Below are 25,492 nucleotides of genomic sequence, written 5' to 3' on the forward strand. Positions count from 1 at the left end.
CTGGGGAGGTATAAGTAACCACGAAATCACTTGGGTTGCTTAGCAACAGTGTTTCTGTTAGCCTTGAGGCCTACTCCTATTGAATCTCTTTTATTCCAGTAACAGATTTGTCACTGTGTGTCAAACTAGCGAAGCGAGGAACAAAGATTAAGTTTTGTGAATAAAGCGTGGAGTAAATATATTGAACCCATTCCCAATATAAAACTAATAAAGTCTTTGATTAATTTGAAATAGTAAAAAAATGAATCCACAAATAATAAATATACCTACAGCCCAATCCAGTCCTAAGTTGCTGCACACACACACACAAAACTGCCTTATACTGAATCAGACCATTGGTCCATCAGTATTATTGTCTGCTGAGACTGTCAGCAGCTCTCCAGTTGCTTATGGTCTCTAACATCACTTCTGCTCCTTCCAGATTCTGTTTTTTCTCTCCAGCTGGAGATGTAAGGGATTGAAGCTAGGACCTTTTGCTTGCCACACATATGCTCTACCACTGAGCTATGACCCCTTCCTAAGTTAGGTGTGTCTGTGGCCATAATTAAAAATATCCTGAGCTGCTACTCCCCCCCCACACACACACAATACATTTTGTTCAGTCCTAGAAATAGTATATGGACTGACTTGGATGAGCACCAGAAGTGAAGCTGTCACCTAAGCAGCACAGAGGAAAACCCTATGAAATAAAGCCTGGAACAGATTGTTTTCCCTACACAGTCTCTCCCTAAGAAATACACAAGCTACTCTGCAATAGCAGGCTACCAATAGCTCACAAGGTACCTCTTGGAGACTCCTGAATTAGACTGTATAGCAAATGACTAGGGCATAAATCCCATTGAACTCAGTTTTAGGATTACATTACATGACTCCTCAGTTCCCTCCTTAATGTCAAATCTTCTGTGGACAGAAATAAGTAAAATGGATACAGTTGTGACCAGTTTCCTTCCTTGAGGGCTGCATATTTCAGATATAAGTCCTGGTCCATAAGTTTGTATGGGCTGCCCTCAGCACAGGGATTTCCCTATTCAGGCTTACCCAGCATGGTAAAGCTCTAAATGTCTTCTGGTTCAACTGAGATTTTTTTTTAATTTAAAAAAGGTAAATACCTTGCAGATGTAGAAGATTGGCATGCACATCAAATTTTCCACATCTGTTAGATATCTCTAGATTGGCATGCAGCAATATTTTATTCCACAATCTCTCCCCACCCCAGTATGTACAGGAACTAATGTTGCCAGTCTCCAGGTGCTAGCTATAGGTCTCCTGGAATTACAACTGGTCTCCAGGTAAAAAATATCAGTTGCCCCAGAGAAAATGGCTGCTTTGGAAGGTAGATTTTATGGCATTATATCCTACTGAGGTCCCCCCTTCCCAACCCCCCCTCCCCAGGGTCCACCTCCAAAATCTCCAGGAGTTTCACAACCCAGAGCTTGCATCCCTAGTAGTAGCAGTGGTGGGTGTGTTATGCACATTTTATGGTTAGCAGTTTACACAGGTTCTCTTTTGTAACAATTCCTAATATAGTAAAATGAGAATAAAAATGTTATTGTGCACAAATATTGCTAACATTCTTCTGCTTCTACATCAGATAAAAAGACATTTAGCCTCAATCCTGTACACAGAGAAGAAAATTTGACTATATAGTGCAAAACAAGTGGAAACTGCATATTATAATTAAAGGAGTTGGAAAATCTAAATCCTTAATTTATTAAATTTACATGTCTAAAAACATTTTGGAATTTACTAGTTGTGCCATGAACTGTACTCCTCAAGATGTGTGTAATTTTTTCCCTTTTTCATTATTGTCTAAATCCTTCACTATTTGTAAGCAGTGTCTCCACAATAAATCTGTCACAGCAGGTTACCTTGCACAATTCTAAGCTATTACAGGGAGTGACAAAGAGTCTTGACTGGGGTAGAAATACTTCCGCTTGAATGAAACCTCAGGGGATCTTAACAAAGAAATGTGGACTTCAGTTTTGGTGCTGAAATCCACAGCCTTACTTTTCTAGCCATACCATATAAGTAAAATTGTTCTTTTTCTGAACAATATTTTTTTTGTGGAAAACTGAACAAAAAAGCATGGTGAAATGACATGATTCACTGTGAAGTGGAAAACAGCAAACTATGAAAATTCAAGGAAGTTCATCCATAATTTTCATAGTATAATGGTAGATAGCACTGAGACATTAGTTCCAGAATGAAAAAAGGGAACTCAGGTTTCTAGGGTTGCCAGGTTTGATCATTGTGCTGGCGGGGGAGGGGGGGAGGGGCATTCCAGGAGTGGGCAGGGATTTCATGCAATGTGTGAACATCATCTGGAAGTGACATAGGCAAGCCAGTGACATCAGGAGCAACACTCTGGTTTTGGGGCAAAACTCTTTGGTAAAATCACCTTCAAACTATAAAGTTTTGTCCAAAAAACAGAGCATTCTGTCCCATGTCACTGACATGCCTACATTACTTCCAGGTGACATGAGCATGTTGCACACAACATTGCTGTTTGGGGGTGGGGGGATTTCCTCTGCTGGCCAACCGGCCACTAGCAGGATGGAGCCCATGAAAGTGGGGAATCCCTTGCCCCCCACCTGGGGAATGGTAACCCTTGAGATTACTGTCTGTTTCCTTGAGTGAGTTCTGAGGCCTCAAAAATCTGTCAATTGACAACCTGTTTTCACAACTTCTTATTAGTACAACAGCAGTTTACATGATGAGTGACGCTCCCTCTAAGCTGTGGAGTCCTGAGAGCAATAAATAAATAAATGTGTGAACTGGAGGCTAAAAAACTGTGAGCTAGCTCACACTAACTCAGCTTAGAGGGAACACTGAAGATGAGCCCTGAAGAGCTTTATGATCTGCTAATCAGCATCATTTGGTGGCCCCTGGCCCCAGGGACATCCATCTTGCCTTAACTAGGGCCAGGGCTTTTTCAGCTCTGGCCCCTACCTGGTGGAATGAGCTCCCATATGAGATCAGAGCCCTGCAAGACCTCTTACAGTTCCACAGGGCCTGTAATATGGAGCTCATCCACCAGGCTTTTAGGTGAGGTGGCGGGCATCCTTCTTCTATCTCTCAGGCCTCCCCTTCAGTGGATCATATCTGTGCAACATCTAGAGCCCCAATTTGTGATAGACCTATCTGTTGAGGCTTTTGTTAGCTATATGGGAATTATTATTGTATTTTATCTGATGTATTTAACTGTTTGTATATTATAGCTGATGGAACCCATCCTAAACCTGTTATCTAATAAAATATTTTTTTAAATTAAAATAGTTCCCCCCCCCATACATGTCTGTCTAGAAAATTAGATGTCAGGGAGAATTCTTGTGCTTATATAAGCCAGTTGACCACCTTTGGTCTGACATAATACAACCCTAGAAAAGGTTCCAAGAGATATACGCTTATGTATTTAATTGGATTTTTATCCCACCCTTCCTCCAAGAAACGTAGCTAGGAGTAACAAAGTACTTGAAAAATTATTTATTCAAAAAGTTTGCTGTGGGTTGGAATAAAAGATACCCAGAAACTTAACAACCTGGACTTGTGCATAGTCCTAGCTCATAGTGCTGCAGGTTCACATGAAATTTGTGATATAATGCACAATAGAGAAGGAGGAAGCCAGTGGAACAGGGAATGGCACAATGGAGCCAGTGTGGTTAGTGGTTAAAGTGTGGTTAGTGGTTAGAATCTTGGAGACCCATATTCAAATACCCACTCTGCACTGTGTGACCTTGGACCAGTCACTATCTCTCAACCTAACCTAATTTACCCTAACTGAGTTGCTGCTGTGAAGATAAAATGGAGGTGTCAAGTCCTGGACTCAATCACTCTCACAACACTCTTGTAGCAGCAAGATTTGTTTATTCGGACGTAAAGAGATTCCAAGCATAGACAGATTCTGTGTCACTGGCCACCAGATTCCAGGTCCAACCCTGTACAAAAAGCAGGGCAGCCCCCCTTGCAAACCACCCAATCAGTGTTCTCAGTCAGCCTGCCAAAGTTCTAGGCCTACCCTCAGGGCCGGCCCAACACCTGCAAATGAACAATTACGTTCCAAGGTCAAACGAGCTGAGATCATGTGTTTCCCATGGTCCAGTACGTACTACACAAGCTCAAGAAGACATTCGCACCAGCATCCACCACCACCCCCAATCCTGGCAGAGAAGATAAACGGCATGGAAGATAAAAAAGTGAAAGAAGCATGTCTAAGAAAGCAATTAACCCCAAAACAGACTGGAAGTGACAGAGTGTTGGACTGGATGGGCCATTGGTCTGATCCAACAGTGGCTTCTCTTATGTTCTTATGGCAAGTGAGGCCTGAACTTGACAGGAGTAGGGGAGAACAATGTTGTTAGTGGCTTTGGGATATTTATCTAAATAAATATAAAGAGGTTCATAAAATTCTGTGGCTCAATAGATATGCAAAGGATAGTTATATTAAAAGACAGTTGCATTTGATAATCACCAACCTGAGGTGAGATAAGAAAATGGAAAACTAGTTTCCAAGAAATTTGTGAAATGGAGTTCAGTCGCTGTCCAAGAATTATTGGCATTTTAGGTTCCCCATGGGGTTTAATATATTTCTTGAATCCAACCCATGTCTCCAGAACCCTAATTGAAGAGTAGGCCATTCCATGTTGCATATTGAACAAGCAGGACAAAAAAACACTCTTGGAAGGAAGGTCAGGGAGTGATTTGTAGATTATGTACATACTTTCAGTGGTACAATCCTGTGAATGCTTTCCTGGGAGAGAGCTCCATGTAATAAAATGGAACTTATTTCTGAACAGATCTGCTTAGATTTGCTCCCTACAATTCTTGGCATTCTGTATTGGTATTTGGAATGGTAAGGTGTTTGTGTATAATGTATCCATTATGACATTTCACTATGTTCTTGATTCTTATTTCTGGTTAATGCTTGGGGGGGTTGTGCAGAGAAGACATGAGGTGCCTGAATAAACTGATTAAGTTATCTTGTCTTTGTATTGTGCAATCAACTGCTGGTAATTACTTTTGTTGAGCTTGATTTCTGTCCCTCTCTAAAAGAGAAAAGATGATCTCTGTGGAATCAAAGCTCATTGTTTAGAAAAGATCTCAGGATGGTAGTTGTTTTCAGGTTGTACCATAGGCAATATTTCATCCAAGAGAAAGTGTCTTCTATTAAAATGTCAGGCAAAATAACTTAATCAGTAGCTTTAATGGCAAACTATGGAGCAAAGGGAAATTAAGATTTCAATAACATACTTGGTTTTTCTAATGCATTCGTTTCTCTCTCAGGGCTAACCTCACATTAGTGTTTGTAAGGAGTTGGGTCTATGGGGCATTCTTGGGTACATTGAGCAGCAAAAATAGCAAAGTAACTCACCTAGGGTTGCCAGGTCCCCTCGGCTTGCCGGCAGCGGGATGGGGGGGCATTCCAGGGGTGGGCAGGGATGTCATGTGACGTCCTCAATGTGATGACATCACGTGGATGTGACATCATCATTTTGGGGGGAACTCTATGGGTTTGTTTGTTTTTTACAGAAGCCTGAAAGATCGGGGGGACACCTGCCTGGACCAGGGGTCTGGCAACCCTAAACTCACCACCACCAGCATTGTTTCCAAACAGGAAATAGGCTTGGGGGAGAGGAAAAACAGGGGCTTTCTGAGCCTATTTGGGCTCTCCTTTTTTTTAAAAGAAGCTCTTCCTCGCAGTTGCTGTCTGGCTGCACAGAACCAGAGTGTTCCCTGAACACAGCTCTTTAAAAAGGTTAATGTATAGTTTGGCCCTCATATATCTTCAATTCTGTAGAGCTCCTACCTCATCAGTTTACCTTCCCCCCTCTACAGAATTTCTGTAGCTCTCCGAAACTAAAGCCTGAATCCATTACTTGGGCATTTTGGTTGAATGTCACCCAGGTGTGTATGCGTATACAATCAAATGGAGTCCTATGACATACAGTCAAGGGTCTGCCTAGCTTTATAAAACATTTTTGTCCTTGCTAATAGTATTTTGATGATATACCATCCATATTTATTTATTTAATGCCTTTTTATCCCACAGTTCCTCAGAGGGCTCAGGACACTGCATACCAGCCTCTCATCCTCTATTTTATTCTCACAACAACCCTGTAAGGCAGATTAGGCTGAGAGAGAGACTGGCCCAAGGTCACCCAGTGAGCTTTCGTGGCAGAGTGGGGATTGGAATCTAGGTTTCCCAGATCCTAGTCCAACAAACAAACAAAACCAGAATAAATGTGGGGTTTAAATCCTACGTTCAGCCGTACATGAGCTGAATGCAAGATGAAAATTACTCAGTACATGTATAAAGAAAGATCAAGTGTACCATGTCCACGGGTTTTATGTGTGGTCACTGCAACTTGTGATCATCAGGGCTTCTGTTTGCTTTGATCAAAATGTAACTTTATATCTGCCTTTGTACTGACTGCATTCCCTTGTTGTAACCAAGTTTTGAAAACTTAGTTCAAACGATGAGGGGAATCCTAGTTAGTGTACATAATGATGCAGAAATAGCAGTATGCCAGAGTTAAAGCAAAGAGAGAGCTAGTCATATCAAATGAGAGACATGCATGTGTGAAAAGGGCCTGCATGTTTAGTCTAAGAACTCCAGCATTTGAAATCTCTCTGGAGTTAAAGAGGTCCTGGCCTCCTTGTGCTGTTGTTCTGAGGGCAGGCCTGTAGCTACAGTGGGGCATCTCGGGGCCAGCCCCCCCCCCACTTACTGCCCAGGCCTCCCAACTTTTCGCCAAGCTGGGTGGAGAGCACCATTTCAGGTTGTGTGGCAAGGGGGGGGGGGCTCAACCCTTCACTATGCCTCTCCCTTGGTGGCTTGCATGAGAGATCAGGGGCTTCTATGGGGTGCTCCCAGGCTTGGGGTGTGTGGGGGGTGCCCCCCCATTATTTAAAGGCTCCCTGAATTAAAAAAAATCCTGGCTACGGGTCTGTCTGAGTGCAGTTTATTGTCTGATACTTTCCATGCATAGAGAGTTTCTGCCGAGACTCGAGGCAGCAGGTGAACAGTGATAACAGCTTTATTCATAAGTCAGAAGAAATCAAGAACGAGACAAAAACATAGAGCAACAGGCTCTCTTTTAAACAGTCCAGGCTTAGGTAGCCACGCCCACAAGTCAGCTAACAACCAATCACTATTTACAAATAAGGTCCAATCAGAGTGCTTCCCTCCAGAACATTGTGCAGCTCTGATTGGTGTATTTACAATCCTGGTTCAGAACTCAAGCTAATGCAGAACTTAATATATAACAGTTTCTCCCCCAAAAAATGTTTCTGGAGGAATATGTTAAGAACAAGAAGAGCCCTGCTGGATCAGACCAGGGCCAACAAATAAGGCTCAGAGGTCAAGGCCTTCCCCGATGTTGCCTCCTAGCACTGGGTTTCAGACGCTTAATCTCAGGTATAAATATTTATTTCAATATGTGAATCTGCATATCTAAGCAGGGCAACTTTCATGCTATACTTTTCCAGGTGACAGTGCACACTTTTTCTTATACGGATGATGTCTCTTTACAGGAAAAAAGTCATACTTGAAGTGGTTCCTGGAGAGAACATATGGCCCAAGTTTTATAAGAACAGCTGGCCCTGCTACCCTCCTGTTCCATTCTGCACTATTACTTTAAGTGCAGCTGGAAGTCAGGACACATGAGGATTATTCTTGAAGGAGGTTTGCTAGCAAAGAACTGAAAGTAATAAGGTGGTTTTTCACTAAAACTCAGTGCGCAGTCAGGCAGCGGAGCAGAACCAAACGAATGTGCCAAAAGAATCAAACTGTCATTTTCACGCTGCCCATTTCAAGATTCTTCCCCCCTTGGGTCAGTTGCCTTTTAAGAAGAATTCTGCAGAGGATTGAGATGGTGTTTGCACAGTTTTAACATTGTGTGATAAAGTTTCATATTTACATCCTCAGGTAGGGGAGCACCGAGCAATGATAAATAAAATATGTAAGGTGGCTTGTGTTGTACTTTTGTGTACATGAGCCAGTTAATTTGGGCTGAATTTTTCTCAAGAGTGTCTCCTGTATTGCTAATATACCCCCAGAAAAAGAGGACATAAGAAGTGTTAAGGACTGTTTGTGCCTTTTCTGTCACATTTTAAAAATGGATCACTGGTTTTACACAGGAGGAAATTTGAATAATGGAAGCTAACAGCTTTTCCTTAACAAGTCTTTGGGGATTTATATAACATACCTTAGGCCTACTTACAGGGGGTAAAGTGATTTTAAATTAGGTATTCACTGTATTCAACATTTTTTATTAGAAGAGTATCCACTGGTTCTGTACTCTCATTATAAAGTTGAGGAACATCTATGAAACACTCAATTTAATGCTAATGGAAGCTACAGTTGAAGAATCCATGCATATCAATAAGAGATTATACTGGAAGCTTGATGTGATTCAGTGGGAAAGTCAGTTATGTTCAGAGTTAAGCTAGAGAATAGAACCATTTCAGTAGCAACCCCCTCAAGAAACTGGCAAATAGGAATACTTGCTCTCAGTGGTCTGCTGTACCTTAGAAAAGGTGGTTTTAAATGGATACCATATTTTAGGATCCACAAATGAGGGATGGGGGACCAGAATGAATTAAGGTTTAGTTTCTTCTCCAAACAGTGGGCAAGATCCAAAAGTATTGCTTATAGGAGTCAAGTTCAGAGCCCACATTCAGCTTGTGCTCAGTCAGCTGCACTGGCTTCAGGTTGAATACTGGATCAGGTTCAAGGTTTTGTTATTAACCTTTTAAGCCCTAAACAGTCTGTGTTGTATTCAAGACTCAAGGCAGCAGGTGAACAGTGATAATAGCTTTATTCAACGAAGTCAGAAGAAACAGAACGAGACGAGACAAAAGAGCAACAGGCTCCTTTTTAAACAGTCCTGGCTTGGCAAGCCACGCCCCCATGTCAGATAACATCCAATCAGATATTGTAAATAAAGACCAATCAGTTTGCTTCCCTCCAGAACTTCTCTGGTTCTGATAGGTTGGTTCTCAATACCTTACATCAGACTCCAGCTCTATATACAAAGATACATACATTCCATTCCATACATAACAGTCTGGGACCAGGTTACCTGCAGGACAGCCTCTCTTGATATACCCCCCAAAGAGGTTAGCAACCTACTGATGATCCCTGGCCCGAAAAGCATTCAGCTGTCCTTGACCAGAATCAGGGCTTGGTGCAGTTCCTCCGGGCCTGCAAGACAGAAATGTTCCACCAGGCCTATGGCTGAGGCAGTGGTGGTTTCCAACATAGATTGGCCTCTCTTCTCCACCACCACCCCAGTTTATGGGTTGTAATTTTCTCATCTGATTAACTGTAGGATGTTTTACTCTCCCCCCTGGATATGGGGCACTTAGTTGTTCTCTTTTGTGTGCCATCTGATCACTGCTTAGTATTATGGTAAAAATTGTTTTAATTTTAACTTGATTGATACTGTTATATTAATGTTGTTACCTCCTCTGAGCCCTGTTGTACAGGGGAAGGCAGGCTGTAAATCCAATAAATAAATAAATAAATCCAATAAATAAATAAATAAGATGTGGGGAAACAGGCACCCTCTGTCGGGAGCTGATGCCTGGTGCTGATTCAACCCTGCCCAGCTGCCAGAGCAGAGGACAACCATTGCCCTGACTCACCCACTGGGGAACCTCACACCCTCCAAGGTATCTGAGTACCAGTGGCTGTCTAAGGTCTCTGCCTGGCATGTGCCCCCCCCCAGCTTTCCCAATGCCCAGAGAAGAAGAAGGAGATTGGATTTATACCCCGCCCTTCACTTGGAGTCTCAGAGCGGCTTACAAACTCCTTTCCCTTCCCCTCCCCACAACAGACACCCTGTGAGGTGGGTGGGGCTGAGAGAACTCTGACACAAACTGCTCTTTTTCAAGGACAGCTGTGCCAGAACTATGGCTTGCCCAAGGTCATCCAGCAGATGCAGGTGGAGGAGTGGGGAATCAAACCTGGTTCTCCCAGATTAGAGTCCGCGCACTTAACCACTGCACCAAACTGGCTCAGAGGGGTTTTTCTCTCCCTCTGTCCATTCACCCACTGCCACTACCAAGCCTTTGTAGGACCTGCCTGCTGAGAGGGCCAGAGCTCCCAGCTTCCCTTCCCTGTGTTGCCATTTTAAGGCCTCACACTGACCCTGTGTCTCCCAGTACCCAGTGTCTGGTTACCATGGGGACAGTTTTCTGCCTTGTGTGCCACTGAGGGAGTAGCCACTTGCCAAATGACTGCTCCTCCCTTTCTTCCTGGCCCTCCTTTTAAAAAACCTTGACATTGGAGGTCTGTGTGGTACAAGGAACTGCTACCAGCCTTGAGTCTCAGCAAAAAGGCAGGCTATAAATAACCAAATAATAACAACAATTAATTATAATATAAAAATGACACTTAACACCATCAGCATCGATTACCTGTTCAGAACACTGAGGAGCTTAAACCCAATCTTTCCCTCCTCCAAAGAGAAAAGACTAGAACATTAGAGGCTGGATTCTAACATGTAATTAAACTATGAATTAGAAGACAGTCTAGTAAGAGTAGCCATCAAGTTTTAGTAATCTTCCAACTAAGGTTTCGGCTCTGGGTTGATCTTTCCAGTCCATCCTTAACCTTAACCACACTTCCTTAACCTTTTTGCGGTGACAGGAACTGACGGATCGTGTGTGATTCCATTCTTATTACTCTTGTTGGCTGACAATTTGATTTTTAAAAATATAGGCATATTGGTACAAGAACTTATCCTGGGGCTCACTGTAGTTATTTAATTATAGTTTCTGCTATAAATGCCATTGAATCCTTTTATTTAATTCTTGTTGCCACAGCCTTTGCTTGGTACACCTTTTCTGCTATGGATGCAGTTGTTAGCCTGACCTCCTTTATCTACAGCAGGGGCAAGACTAAATGAGTAAGGGGCTCTTGGTCTGTGTATACAGAGTTCAGACTTCACCCAAGGATCCCGCCCAAAGAGACAACGTGACAAGATTTGCAGTTGTAAAATCAGTTGTTCTCTTTACTGAATAATGTTTAATTCACAAGCACACAAAAACAGAATTACTCACTCATACATACAAGTTCCTTTAGATACAGAAGAAATGGAAAACAATCACTTTTACACTAAATGGATGGGAATGGAAAAGGGAAAACGGCATATACTTATCTGATCCAGAGCTCGACCTTCACATGGAAGAATGCGGGAATACAGAAGTTCTAACTTAAGGAAATCCTACTTCACACAGTTGGTACCAGCCAACACGTGTGGGCTTCTTGGCTGCAGTCCAAGAAAGCACGTGAGAATTACCTAGAGTAAAGCTTAAGTTGCAGAGTTGAGGTAGAAGATGGCTAGCTAGCAGGGTTCAAACTGTTGAACCTTGCAATTTATAACCTATGTTAGGGGGTTGGCATCTGTACCATCCTCCCACCTGTAGCTCGTCCCATTACCTGACTTTATTGGTTACTAGGAGATGACGTGTCTACCTTGAGGGAGGGGGCAATATTGAAATCTAATCCTTTAACTCAGTGAATGCATCTGGTCAAAGTGTGAATGTTGGCTGCCAAGACAACCTTTGACTTGTAAATATCCTTAGCTTGGTCCCAAGCTGTAAACAGGAAACAGTCTCTTCAGATGCAAACCAGATTCTCTCAGGGCTACGTGTTAGCTTGTAATTCCTCAATGGTGGACAAGTTGTTGTTTTTATCACTCCTTGGCTGACCACAGTGGAGATGTCTTCTTCTTCCCAGGTTGGGTGGATGTGTGTGTGTGTCACTTCATTAGCATACAAGTGCAGGCAGACTAGCAGCTTCCTGGTACACCAGTCACATCAGCAATAGCACACAGTTTCCCCAGCCCACAGATACTGGCAAGTATAGTCCATGTGTGTGTGTGTGTCAGCAAAACACAAATAAAAGCAATTTATATGCAACTTCCCCAACACAGTGTTCTTATGTGTCTTCACACATTTTCCTGATTGCTAAAAAAGAAAAGAATATATTTCTGTGCTATATGTATATATAACCTCTGACCATGCCATTTATAATTCAGATCTGTGAATCAGTAACAAATAATTCAGTCAAAGGCAGGTGGTTGACGGTTCATGTTCTCTCTAATGTCCATCTGTGGGGCAATTTGGGGCCTTACCGAAATGATGAATTGATATGTCTGGTAGGTTACAGCTTGTTAGACAGAGCTGTGTGTATAAATGAAATCTACAGACTGTGCAAGAAAGGCCACAGGTGGTAGCTGGTAATAAGGCAACTGTGGATGTTAAAGATTTGAAGTATTTGACTTTTCTTTAATGTTCTTTTCAAAACAACCTGGAGTTTTCTTGCTGAGATAAGGTCTAATTTGCAAAGGGACTGTTGTGTTAGTAGATGGTCATTACATTTCAAAGGAAAACAAACCAAAACCTTTGCAGTAAGTGCTCTTTTCACCAGATTTACTCTTGTGGCTTCTAAGAAAAGAAGAAAACAGCATTTTGCGGCACAAAAAAGGGAAGTATCTGGTTTCGTTTAAGTGCACTTATCTCATACTTTGTGGTTTTATAAAATGTTATAAACATGAGCTCCAGTGAAGTGGTGCACATGCACACAATACTATAATGTATACTCTGCAAGAGCTTTCTCTGTTATTTTTCAGCATACTAGTTCCAATACCAATCACTTACAATACCAAGCATTGATGTGGCTCTTTAGCTATGAAGGCTGTGCTCATAGATCTCACAGAAGTGTCCACAACTCTTTTTGGATTACAGCCCAGCCAGATCAGAAGCAATTCAGTTCATAGTTTTTAGAAGCTCACTGGTATGGCTCTATTAAGACTGAATAATAGCTTTTAATTAGTAGTCAAATTCCATTTATTACTGTGCAATGTTGCTGTGTTCATGTTTGTAAAGGACTGTCTCTGTTTTATGATGTGTGATTGGGACAGAAAGATACTAATATTTCCTTGTTTTGTTGTTAACTAAATGGTACATGGAAGCCATGTTGCCTTTTTTTTTTTTTTAGAGAACTTCTCATCTGATATTCTAATTTCAGCTGCCTGGTTCTTCTTTAGTCTTTCTTGAACATAGGGAAGTACAAGATTTCTTTCCCCCCTTGAATAGGAGGTGCTCAGGATAATTTTGTATATTTGTGTGTTATGGAAAGTCACAGGTGTAAGCAATTAGCATAGCGCACAGATGTGCCAATTTATCTGTAAATTGACATTCTTGGACAGCTCTTGATGAGCATTCAAATTTCCTTCCTTCCTTCCTTCCTTCCTTCCTTCCTTCCTTCCTTCCTTGGAATGTGGCCAACTCTAAACAGTCTGGAGCTGGCAAACTTTCTGGAATGTCTGCTTCCATATGAAGCTCTCCAGTCACTGAAGATGTGCTAAGGAGCTCTTGCTGTCTTTTCCGCAGTCATGAGATTCAGTCTGCACTGGTCCAGAAGTTTTGTGTGAGAACAACACGATAACAAAGCATATCAGCTGCCTGATTAGGCTCCTTACAAAACTGAGGGCATTACAGTACAGCCTGAAGCAGAATTACATCTTTCTAAGTCCACTGGACTTACAGTACCATCCTGAGCAGAGTTACACTTATGAGAACTTAAGAAGAGCCCCTCTGGATCAAACCAGTGATCCATCCAGTCCAGCATCCTGTCTTACACAGTGGCCAACCAGTTCCTCTGGATGGCCAACAACAGAGCACAGAGGCTGAAACCTTCCTCTGATGTTGCCTCCTGGCACTGGTATTCAGAAGTTTACTGCCTCTGAATGTGAAAGTTCCCTTTAGTCACCATGGCTAGTAGCCACTGTTAGACCTATCCTCCATGAATCTGTCTAATACCTTTTTTAAATCATCTATGCCTGTGGGCATCACTACACCCCCTAGCAGCAAACTCCACATTTTAATCACTCACCGTATTTCCTTTTGTCCATCCTGAATCTCATGCCCATCAGCTTCACTGGATACCTTTGAGTTTTAATATTTTGGGAGAATGGGGGGGGGATTTTCATCAACTTTCTCCATCCCATAATTTTATAACTTTCTATCATATCCCCCTTCAGTTGTCTCTTTTCTAGACTGAAAAGTCCCAGACTCATCAGCCTTTCCTCATAGGGAAGGTGTTCTACCCCCACTTCCCATCCCCATCATCTTAGTTGCCTTTTTCCATATTTTTGCACGTTTGTGATGTTCTTTTTGGGTTACGATGACAGAACTGCACACAGTATTCCAAATGAGGCCACACTATAGATCTAAACAGAGACACTCGTATAACTGTAAAGACTTAGAACAGTGTGACTCTGCTAGGATTGTACTGTTTGGCTGCAACATTAAGAACACTTTCCTGAGAGCAAGCACAATGGAATAAAATGAGACTTACTTCTGAATGCACCTGCTTAGGAAAGACCTTTAGAATGTTTCCTGTTCAATCAAAAATTGTCAACATATTATTAAAAGGCTATTAAAGATGAGTTCTGATAATTACTGCTTAATATTTTGCTGGTCCATTTACCAGAGAGCCAGTTTGGTGTAGTGGTTATGAGTGCAGACTCTTATCTGGGAGAACCGGGTTTGATTCCCCATTTCTCCACATGCAGCTGCTAGCATGACCTTGGATCAGTCACAAGTTATTTCAGAGCTGTTCTCTCACGAGGAATCCTCGAAAGAGCTCTCTCAGCCCCACCTACCTCACAGCCGGGTGTCTATTGTGGTGAGGGGAAGGGAAAGGAGATTGTAAACTGTTCTGAGACTCCTTCGGGTATAAATCCAATCTCCTCCTCCTCCTCCTCCTCCTCCTCTACTTCTTCATTGACTAGATGTTTTAATCTTTACAGCTTTTCATTGCTTTGAGTACCTTTTAATAGAAAAACAGCAGCTAAGTTTTATAAGTAAATGAATTAATAAAATCATATTGAATCATGTATTTTATAAAGTTATATACACTGTTGTTAGAGACAAGTTATAGAATTTAGTATACCTTGGATAAAGCCAAATGAAAAACTCAGCAACAAGTGATCATTTATAAAGCAGAGGTTAAGACGCTGAGCTGCAGACTGGAAGGTTGGTAGTTTGAGACCCTAATGCCGCGTGATGGAGTGAGCTCCCGTCTCTGGCCCCAGCTCCTGCCAACCTAGAAGCTCAAAAGCAAGAAATTGCAAGTAGATAAACAGGAACTACTTTAGTGGGTAGGTAACAGCATTCCATGCACCTTGGCGTTTAGTCATGCTGGCCACATGATCATGGAAACGTCTTCGGACAGCACTGGCTTTTCGACTTGAAAACAGAGATGAGCACCATGCCCTAGAGTCAGATTTGACTGGCTATCGAGCAAGGGAAACCTTTACCTTTACATTTCTTTAAAGGCAGAATCATGACAAAGTCATTAACAGTATGGTGACCCTTTGTGGAAGCAATCCTTTTTGGAAAAAAATAATGAATAGATGCAGCAAGTGACCATTGGGAGGACAGATGGATGGCAGAGTACAAAGAAGCCTTTCTGGCAAGAAAGTGGCTCAATTAGGCAGCAATTTTTGCTAAATCATATTGGGATTTCTTATGTTCAGGTGTATCTTCAGATATCAGACAAAAAAACTGCAAGCAATCGAGTGACCTGTCTTGTGCTATAAAGAAGAAAGATGGGGTCACTACTCTGGCTGTCAAAGATTTGGGGATTTGCTCTCAGGTTTTTCCACTTCTATTAGATGTACGGCTGCAAACTTTTATAAGCAGTTATTTCTTGTTTTTGATCCCCAAGCCTTTTTCTCCCAACATTCAAGCATAATCTCTATTTTCCGTATAGCAGCCATGGCATGCCTGGAATATCTGACCTTTCAATGCTGAACATTTATATATGCTTCACACGTGTATTCTAAATGTCATGGGGTTGCAGATACCCCATTAATTAATGTTCTTCACTTTGATTATCATTGACTAAAAAACCAACATAGCCCTATTACTCTATTTTAGTAGCCTTCCAAGCACTGGACTGTGTCTTTCTTGGACAGATTCCAAAAAAATGGCAAGATGGAAACAAAACTGTATGCACCAGCAAACTAACTAAATCAGATTAAAAATACTCTAAATATGGTCTTTGGAAGAAAAGGTTGCCATGGTATAGCCCAATCCTGCCCAATCTCGGAAACTAAGTAGGGTCAGTACTTGGAAGGAAGACTGCCAAGGAAGACTTTGTAGAGGAAGCAATGGCGAACCACCTCTGCTTTTCACTGGCCTTGAAAACCCCTTGCTGGGATCTCTGTAAACCGGCCGCAACTTGATGACATTTTACACACAAACAATGGTCTTCAACAGTTTATGGCAGGGTAACAGAGACAATGTCAAAGCAGTTTCACTGAGAAGTCCCTATCAACTGAAAGTGGTAAGAAGCAAAGCATGTCCTCTCCAAATGATGCCCAGAAGATGGCAAACCCCCCCCACCTCCAGGTTCCCTGGCCAAACTGGCCTCCAGAATCTTTGTTTCCTGTTCCCAAAGTTGTGATCAGCATTTCCCTGGGCATGTAAGAAAGGGCCAGAAGAACTAAGCACTGATACAACCCTTCCTGCCCTCCCTCTCATAATCTGGCTAAATTCACAGAATCAGCATTGCTGTCAAATGACCATTTATCCTCTGTTTAAAAACCTCCAAAGGAAGAGAGCCCACCACCTCCCGAGGAAGCCTGTTCCACTGAAGAACCGCACTAACTGTCAGGAAGTTCTTCCTAGCACTTAGCCTAAAACTCTTTTGATTTAATTTCAACCCACTGGTTCTGGTCCAACCTTCTGGGGCAACAGAAACCAACTCTGCACTTCCAGTACTTGAAGAGGGTTATCATATCACCTCTCAGTCATCTCTCTCCAGGCTAAGCATACCCAGCTCCTTCAACCTTTCTTCATAGGACTTGGTCTCCAGACCCCTCATCATCTTCACCTCTGGACATATTCCAGGTTGTCTATATCCTTCTTAAACTGTAGCACCCAAGACTGAACACAAGCCTGAGGTTTAACCAGAGCAGAGTCCCAAGCCTTTTAAAGGCTACTACCAACACTTTGAACGAAGCTAGAAATTAACTGAGAATTAATTAATATAAAGCAAATAGAATTAAAGTGCTAAATTCAGTTCAGCCTTATTAACAACTCGATTTCCTCAGCTGATGTTTCCAAGAACCAGGGCACACTACAATAATCAACTGTGAAAATCACCAGCACTTGTGTAACTGTAGCTAGATCAGACATTGCTGGAAAGTATGGAAATTGTAATAACTGGTAAATTGATGGAAATTGATATCACTGGTAAAAGGCATTCTTGGGCACAGTCTCTACAGAATGTCCAGGATTAAAGGCTTAAAGCTAGTAGGTCATTCAGACTGCATACATGCATATTCAAGACTAGTAAATCCCATCCAATACAGGATAATCTGTGTTACCAATCAATAGCATCTCCTTGTTAGGATTCCATTTCAGTTTGTTTACTTTTCCACACCCCATCACTTCATTTAAACACTGATGCATACATAGTCTTCACAGATGCCTTTGGATCTGTTGACAAAGTGAGTTTTTTTGTCACTTTGTGTCACTTACATACTGAATAATTATATCTAAATCTTTAGACAATCCATCCCAGTGGCATCATGTCAATGTTGAGTAGCATATGAATAATCAAGATAAAAACTTCTGGAACTCTGCAAGCTAAAGGCCACATGGAAGAGCAGCAATCTTTTAGCAGCAGCTCCTGGATCCTGTTTTCATGGAAGTAAAAGCTGTCAAATAATGGTATCTTCCATCGTACTGCCACCACATAGTTCATAGCTCTATGTAGATGGCTGAGGAATCAGATGGAAACAGCCCCCCCCCCCACAGGATTTCTTCAAAAGCAGTGAGGATTAATGATTCCTTCAATGCTGCATTCACCACCTCTGTTGTTCATAGAAACAAACAATTAACAATCAGGAAGGACAAAACTCAGGCATATGTTATAGGCTTCACGTAAAAGGATCTTGTTTACGTTTTTAGGTTGTACAAACGGAAAAGTATCTATCCATCAGACTTGGATAAGTGGTCACTAGAAGACCCACCCCAGTTTTTATTATATTTAATGTGGAGCCAGATCAGTGTGGATGCAGTGATATTATCTGGGCCTTTGAAGATCTCATCCTTTCTGCCTGTGGGCCAGTATTTGGCCCTTAACTGCTCCTAACAGTTCAGGCTATGCTTATTCCCATAACATTATCCACACAACATGGCTTCTCATTTATAATTTGGCTACTAAATAAGCGCATTAAATGGTACAGAGAGCCAATTATACAATCCAGTAGCCGAAACCTATAATTTGGCAAGTGTGTTTCTTCATTGTCCCTCATAGTTGCATTTGTTATATGATGCACTTTTATTATGGCTTTAAGCTGTTGTATATTATGCTTAAATGTTAATTTTTGTTCATTCAGTGCTCACCCTTGAATGGAAATATGGATTATCATCATCATCATCATCATTATTATTACATTTCTATCCCGCCATGCATAAGAAAGTCATGTAAATTTGCACTAAAGTGATGCAGGGTCAAAAATCCTCCCTGTTACAAAAGTTTCCTACTGTGATAATTTTAAGCTACTTTAAATAAATCTCTGTTCAACTATCTTAGTTCCACGTAAGTGTTATACAAATTAATATCCAGTCAAAAATAGAAGATCGAAGTCAAAATGAGGAGGAAGATCTTGTATTTAATTGCAATCAAACACGGAAAACAGGCCAAAGGACCCATCAAAGTTGACTGCTTTCCAATCAGGAAATACATGAAGTTAAATACTTAATATGACATCATCATATCATCATCATGAAAATAATATTTAGAAGGCATAATTGGTTACAAAAAATTAAACAACTTTTAAATAAAAAACTCCTTATTGGTCAAATGTAAGAAAGGTGTGTCTATACAATAGTGTCACATATTTACTTGACCTGACCTAAGCCGTATTGGCCAAGGCTTGTTCTCACCCAAACAAAGGTGTTTTTCTCTGATAACAAGTAAAAAATCCTTTTTGACCCAGACACTATGAAGTTGTAACCGAAACAATTACAACTATGAACCTTCTACCTTCTTTTGTACCAAAAGAATGCTATTGTCTTGTCTGTTAACATCAGCTGGAAAAATACCCTGACCTACAAGGAAGAGAGGCCTTCTATATAACAGGCCTTCATTACATCCCAATAAAATGTTATTTAAGAATAAATCTATAAAAACCAGAGAAATATGAATAGTCAAAAAAGGAGAAAATATGTAACTCTCAAACTGTGAAGTGAAACCCATTTGCTGTATTTCAGATCCAAAGAGGAATAAGACAATAAGGCTGTTTGCTGATATTGTTTTGCTACAATCGCTTAGGCTGCACTTTTCCTCCCCCCACCCCCATTTTTATAGACTTCTTTATCAGCAATGCATCATCATTATCTGTTTTTCTTTTCACATATTTTCTTTTTTTGATTAGCATAATTTGCACTTGGAAAAGAAGACAGCAATCCAATGCAAATGCAAATTGACTAATTTAAGACAATTATCCCGTCAAATGATAAAGTTTGCTCACATTCGTAAAAGGAAATTGAATAGGATAAACAGTCATTCATGAGAGTCATTCATGTGTGTGAGAGAGATGCATGTGTATGTATGTGCGTGTACAGCTCCTTGAACTACATACACATGCATTATTACCAGTACTAATATTTCTGTAGTATATTTCAGAGCAGAGAGTTGGTTGTCAGTAACAATAGCTCCTGATTTACTTGCCCCCCTTTTCAAAATTCCATTAGCCTACCGCACAGGCAACAAATGCAATCTAGAATCATTACAGAGAGAGAAGGGAAGAGAAGTTAAGAACTCACAGACAAAAAGAGATTGTAGTGATACAGTTTATATAATCCACCTACAACTCTAGTAGACATATGGCAACTAGGGAGAAACATTTTCACAATCAGAAATGTTTATTATACCCAACCAACCAGTAGAAAGGACACATTGTTTTTCTGTCTTAACCCAACTTGCTTGTTTAGTCAGGTGGTCAGCTTCAGTAATATCATTCAAAATATCTCCAGATTTCCATGTTCTACATTCCTGCCTGCAATTTGTGACTATACCCTCCCACTTTAATCTGATTAAAAACTGACTTTCATGGTCTGTATTATTATTATTTTTCTCACAGAGCAGCAAAGAGCAATGCACAAATGAGCATTTATTTATTTGGGAGATTTATTTATTTGAGAACAAATTATTCCCCATAATCTTCAGGATTATTTAGCTCAGGGGACGTACATTAAGCCACATCAGTAAAAGTAGACTTAAAGTGATTTAAAGTATTTTAATAATCAGCCACAGCATTAAATACATAAATACAATCCATAAATGCTTGTTTCAGAGGGTAGCCATTTCAAAGGGCAGCTAGATTTTGAGTCCAGTAGCACTTTAGAGACCAGCAAGATTTTGAGGGTATAAACTTTCAGGAGTCAGTGTTCGCTTTGTCAGATTTCTTTCTTCCTTCCTTCCTTCCTTCCTTCCTTCCTTCCTTCCTTCCTTTCTTTTCTTTTCTTTTCTTTTCTTTTCTTTTCTTTTCTTTTCTTTTCTTTTCTTTTCTTTCTTTCTTTCTTTCCCCACCCTTTCCACTGAAGCAGGCTCAGGGCAGCTGATATCTGATGAAAGGAGCTTTGACTCTTGAAAACTTAGATGTTGTTCTCTAAGATGCCACTGGACTTGAATCTAGCAATCCATAGCTGTTAGTTTCTACTGATTGATTTACTTCCTTTATGCCACACCAATGGGGACCCAAAGTGGTTTACAACCTCCTCTCCTCCATTTTATTCTCACAACAACTCTGTGAGGCAGGTTAGAAGAAGAAGAAGAAGAGATTGGATTTATACCCCACCCTTCACTTGGAGTCTCAGAGCGGCTTACAAACTCCTTTCCCTTCCCCTCCCCACAACAGCCACCCTGTGAGGTGGGTGGGGCTGAGAGAGCTCTTGACAGAAACTGCCCTTTTTCAAGGACAGCTGTGCCAGAGCTTGTGACTGAGCTAAGGTCACATCAGCAGGTGCAAGTGGAGGAGTTGGGAATCAAACCCTGTTCTCCCAGATTAGAGTCCGCACACTTAACCACTACACCAAACTGGCTGAGTGCATTCATTAAATCGGCCCATTGTTGGGTTGTTCAGGAGTCACTCACTTTGTGAATGTACAATGACACTTGTAACTCCAAATTCTTGATGTGAATTTCCACATTTTAATTCACTTGGTAAATACAGGCTCCAAGCTTCCATACAAATGTGACAAAGTATTAAGATGTGAGACCAGGCCTGCAGCCAGAATTTATTGGGGGGGGGATTAAAAATTTTTGGGGTGCATAATTTTTAAAAGAACCCTTACTTACTTCTGAGTAGACCGAGTAGAAACACAAGCAGGGTAGTGTGAGGTGAAGGGAGGGAGCTGGGACTGAACAGCAATAAGCCCCCCCCCCCTCAGTTTATGGAAAAAGCAAAACCTGTTTTTCTCTAAGCCGCTGCCTTGAACTCCACAACAGGGGGGGAAATATGAGGAAGGAATGGAGGAGGAAGAAGCAGTGCTCCGATCCCCCGAACTGCAGCCTGCCACTGTTGCTGCCGTTTCTGCTGCTGCTTTGGGCATGGAGCGCTGTGGGGCTGAGGGACGGTTGGGTGGGCAGGCAGAATCGCATACTACCCACCCCAAAAACAACCACAACAAAGCCTTGCCAGGCCTGACACATAAGAATGTACTCCCCCCTCCCCCCAGGTGCCACAAAGAAGAGGCGAAGAAGCGCCTGGCCGTGGCCCCTGGCCTGCAGGCAGCCTGGACTGGCAAGGGATGCCTCACTTCTCTCTACTCCCTCCTCAACACTCACTCTACCTCCTGGCTGCCCAGACATGTGGCAGTAATGGTGGTGCTCCCTTTTCCCTTCACTCCTCCACTCACTTTCGAGGCCGGGATGTCTTCCCCTCAGAGCAGCATGCACAAAACAGCCCTGCCCCCTCCCAATCCACATGCCAGCCCTCTTCCTCCTCCTCTCTCCCCTGCTGGCCCTGTCTCTTTATTGGCAAAGTGCAGCTCTACACACCCACTCTCGCCAACCCCCCTCACAGTCACCATTTGGGAAAAAAACCACAAAGCTGGTTGGTGTGGCAGTGGCAGTGCTGGGCACTCGGCTCCACCCCCACCCATGTAGTGGCTTCACCAGTCCTCACTGAGCTGTGGTCAGATGAGGTGGGAGGGAAAAACCACAACACCTCTTTCTCTTCCTTCGCTGTCATTTCCTCCACACTATTTTACCTCAGCTTCATAGTCCTGTCCCCTAGCCATTTCCTTCCTATTACTTGACAGCTGCAAACACACACACTGCACCCTGTATGCCTGCCCCCCCTCCCCAGCAGCCTCCTATCTTCCCACCCTGGATGGGCAGGTTCCAGCCCCTGGGCTGCATGTTTGACACCCCTGGGTTACACTATCGTGGTAGCAGCCTGAATAACCCAGTTTATCCCAGGCTTGTCAGAGCTTGGGAGCTAAGCAGAGGTGGCCCCAGTCAGTACCTAGATGGGAGACCACCAAGGAAGACTGGGGTTGTTATGCAGAGGAAGGCAATGGCAGTTGATCTCTGCTCATGTTATGTCTGGAACAACCTGTAGATAGGATCACTGTGAGTCAGTGTGTTCTTCTAGAATATTATACTAGGATGTAGGAGATCCAGTTTAGAATCCACACTTTACCATGGATGCTTGCTAGGTGACCTTGGGCCAGTCATATACACTTAGCCTAATTTACCTCACAGGGGTGTTGTGAGGATAAAATGGAGGAGAGGAGAATGATGTAAGGCACTTAGGGTCCCCACTGGGGAGAAAAGTGAGGCATAACTGAAATGAATAATGCTTTTCTTTATGTGGATCAACAAACTCTGCTGCTATCACTTATCAAGCAAGCAAGGTTTTAATTACAGAGCTATGATAGGGCTGCCAGACCCCTGGGCCAGGCAGGGGTTTACCCACTTTTTTGGGCTTCAACCCACCCGAGCCACCTGGCTGGTGAGGGAAGTCCCGCCCCCAAGCCTGAAGACCCACAGCCTCTTCTTTCTCTGTTGAAAGATTTAAAGGACCCTCCAACTGACAGCTGGAGGGTCCTTTAAATTTTGCAGAGGGGAGGGAGAAAGGCAGCTGCAGGTGCGCGGGGCCCCCGCTAGCTTCAAGCACTTAAAGGGTCCCTTTAAGCACTTATAGCCTGCGGGGACTGGCCCCCCACACCTGAACTCCTTCAGGCGTGTGGCTGGTGGCCACCCCTCTCCCTCCCCTCTTGCAAGGTTTAAAGGGCCTTCCACCTGATCGGTGGGCCCTTTAAATCTTGCAGTAGGTTAGGGAGAAGGCTCACTGTTGGGGATTGTTCTTGGGGACAGGGCTTGGAGCAGGGACATCCCAGTGTGACATCATCATGTTGGTGATGCCCCGTCCCCTCTGGCAATGCCCCCCAAAGTCCCCTGCTGGGGACAAAATCAGACCTGACAACCCTAAGCTATGAATTTCACAGTATGTTGGTAACTACGCCCCTGGTTAAGATGTTATAGGTAGCTTTGTAGCATGATTTCATTTTTGGTTGCTGTGTAATTTTCTGTTTTATTGTGCCTTTTGATACTATGATATTACAAACAAATTATTAAAGGACTACATGCACTTCGTACTGTGGAGGCTAATCAACAGGAAATCTGTGAAACCATGCCAAAATTTGCATTGGATTAGGCATAAATTTCTTTTTATTGGGAATTATACTTTGTGGCTTCTTCTCATAACCTTATGAAATCTAGAATTATACTATCTCACAAGTGGACATTATACCATTCAGTAATCTTATCTGTCTTTCTTTTAATAACACAATCAGTAGGTTAAGGGACCAATCCTAAACCAGTCTACTAGAATTCTAAACAGATCTATCAAATGGTGCTTACTCCTGGGAAAGTTTTCTTAGTATTGCACTAACAGTCACTAGATTTCTATGGGCTGCTTTCCAAAAATTAAATTATATTCTCCACTTTTACATCAGTGCTCTCAAGGCACCTTCCAACAACAGTTATAAACCATAGCCTACACTAGTGATGATGAGTCCATCACTGGTGTGTGGATCATGAGAAACTATGGATGGTTCTAAAAGGAATGAGTGAGCTGCAGCATCCAATTGTTTTGAAGCATAGCCTGTACTCTGAACAACAGGTCACTGATAGGACAGAATCAGGGCCATAGCCAGGAGTTTGTAATTTGGGGGGCCTTTAAATAAGTCAGGGGGCACTGTCATCACAAAATAAAAAATTAAATTAAATTAGAATTTAAAAAACTCACATTTGCAGCATTCACAGTCTGCTTGCCTATCCAGGGAAGCAAGCTGTGATTGGGGAAGGGGAGGCGGTGGGGAGTCCTCCAGGTGACCCAGAGAATTGGGGGGGGCTGGGGGCCTCATGGAAGTCAGGGGGCCTTGGCAGGAAGTCAGAGGGCCAGGCCCTGAAATGCCCCACTGTAGCTACGGGCCTGGACAGAATACTGGGAAGCAGAATGGTTTCCAACAGGCAAAGGTGTTAGACAACATATCATAAGGAAAGCCAGATTAGATTTAGTGAAGGTGGAATGAAAATTGGTGTAAGGAATATTAACAATTAAAGATATGCAGATGACACACATTACTGGCACAAAATAGTGTTGTTTGAAGCCCCCCATCACAGCCCAAAGGCAAGACAAAGGAATAGAATGTTATTGCAATGTCTTGGAGAGGGTGATGACACAATATAAAAAAAAGCAGTATAGATGAGGAAGCCAAGAATCACTGTAATTGTCCCCGTAACAAAGACAACATGTTGTTAATTGTACTTGAGTGATGACTGTGAACAGGCCCCTTACAAACATTTCATGGTGACAGTTAACTAATTTTCTCTTGTCTTTGGAAGTCCAAAGGCTAAATCAGTTTATCATTTTAGGTAGATAATACATTTGCCCTTTTCTACATGTGACTGGACAGTATGAAGGTTTATCAATTTAGATTCAGGATTTTTATTAATATTTTGTATTACCTGTAACCTGTAAACTTACATTTTTGTATTTGTTGATTTTTGGCAGACTTTCATGATTTGTTATGAAAAGATGGAAGATACAGGGGGGGGAAATATGTTTTTCAGATATTCAGCAGCTGTTGGACCTGAATAAAATGCCAAGTACAAATGGCAAGAAATAAAAATATTCTGGTGACTGGACAACTGGTAATTAATTCTTTTAGGATTAAAGGATGACACTTCATATGTAAACAGCAGACACTTCTTTGAAACTTAACTTTGTCCTGAAAAGCTACTAAACCTCTGGGTTAGAACACAATTGTACTGTAACACATCAGGAACATAAAGGAAAACCAGTGTGCTTTTTAGTTTCCTGAAAATATTTAATAATTTAGTACTGAAAATATTTAATAATGCAGAGGCTGTCAGACATTTTTGTTA

At 42.0% G+C, this 25,492-nt stretch overlaps 1 protein-coding gene across 1 annotated transcript in view; it reads left to right on the plus strand.

Moving 5' to 3' along the window:
- PRKG1 (protein kinase, cGMP-dependent, type I) overlaps positions 1-25,492 on the plus strand; it is a 710,261-nt gene that overhangs the window by 300,125 nt on the left and 384,644 nt on the right. The gene's annotated exons all lie outside the window — the stretch shown is intronic.

This window comes from Gekko japonicus, unplaced genomic scaffold (assembly GCF_001447785.1).
Source record: "Gekko japonicus isolate JY-2015 unplaced genomic scaffold, Gekko_japonicus_V1.1 scaffold323, whole genome shotgun sequence".
NCBI classification, from domain to species: domain Eukaryota; kingdom Metazoa; phylum Chordata; class Lepidosauria; order Squamata; family Gekkonidae; genus Gekko; species Gekko japonicus.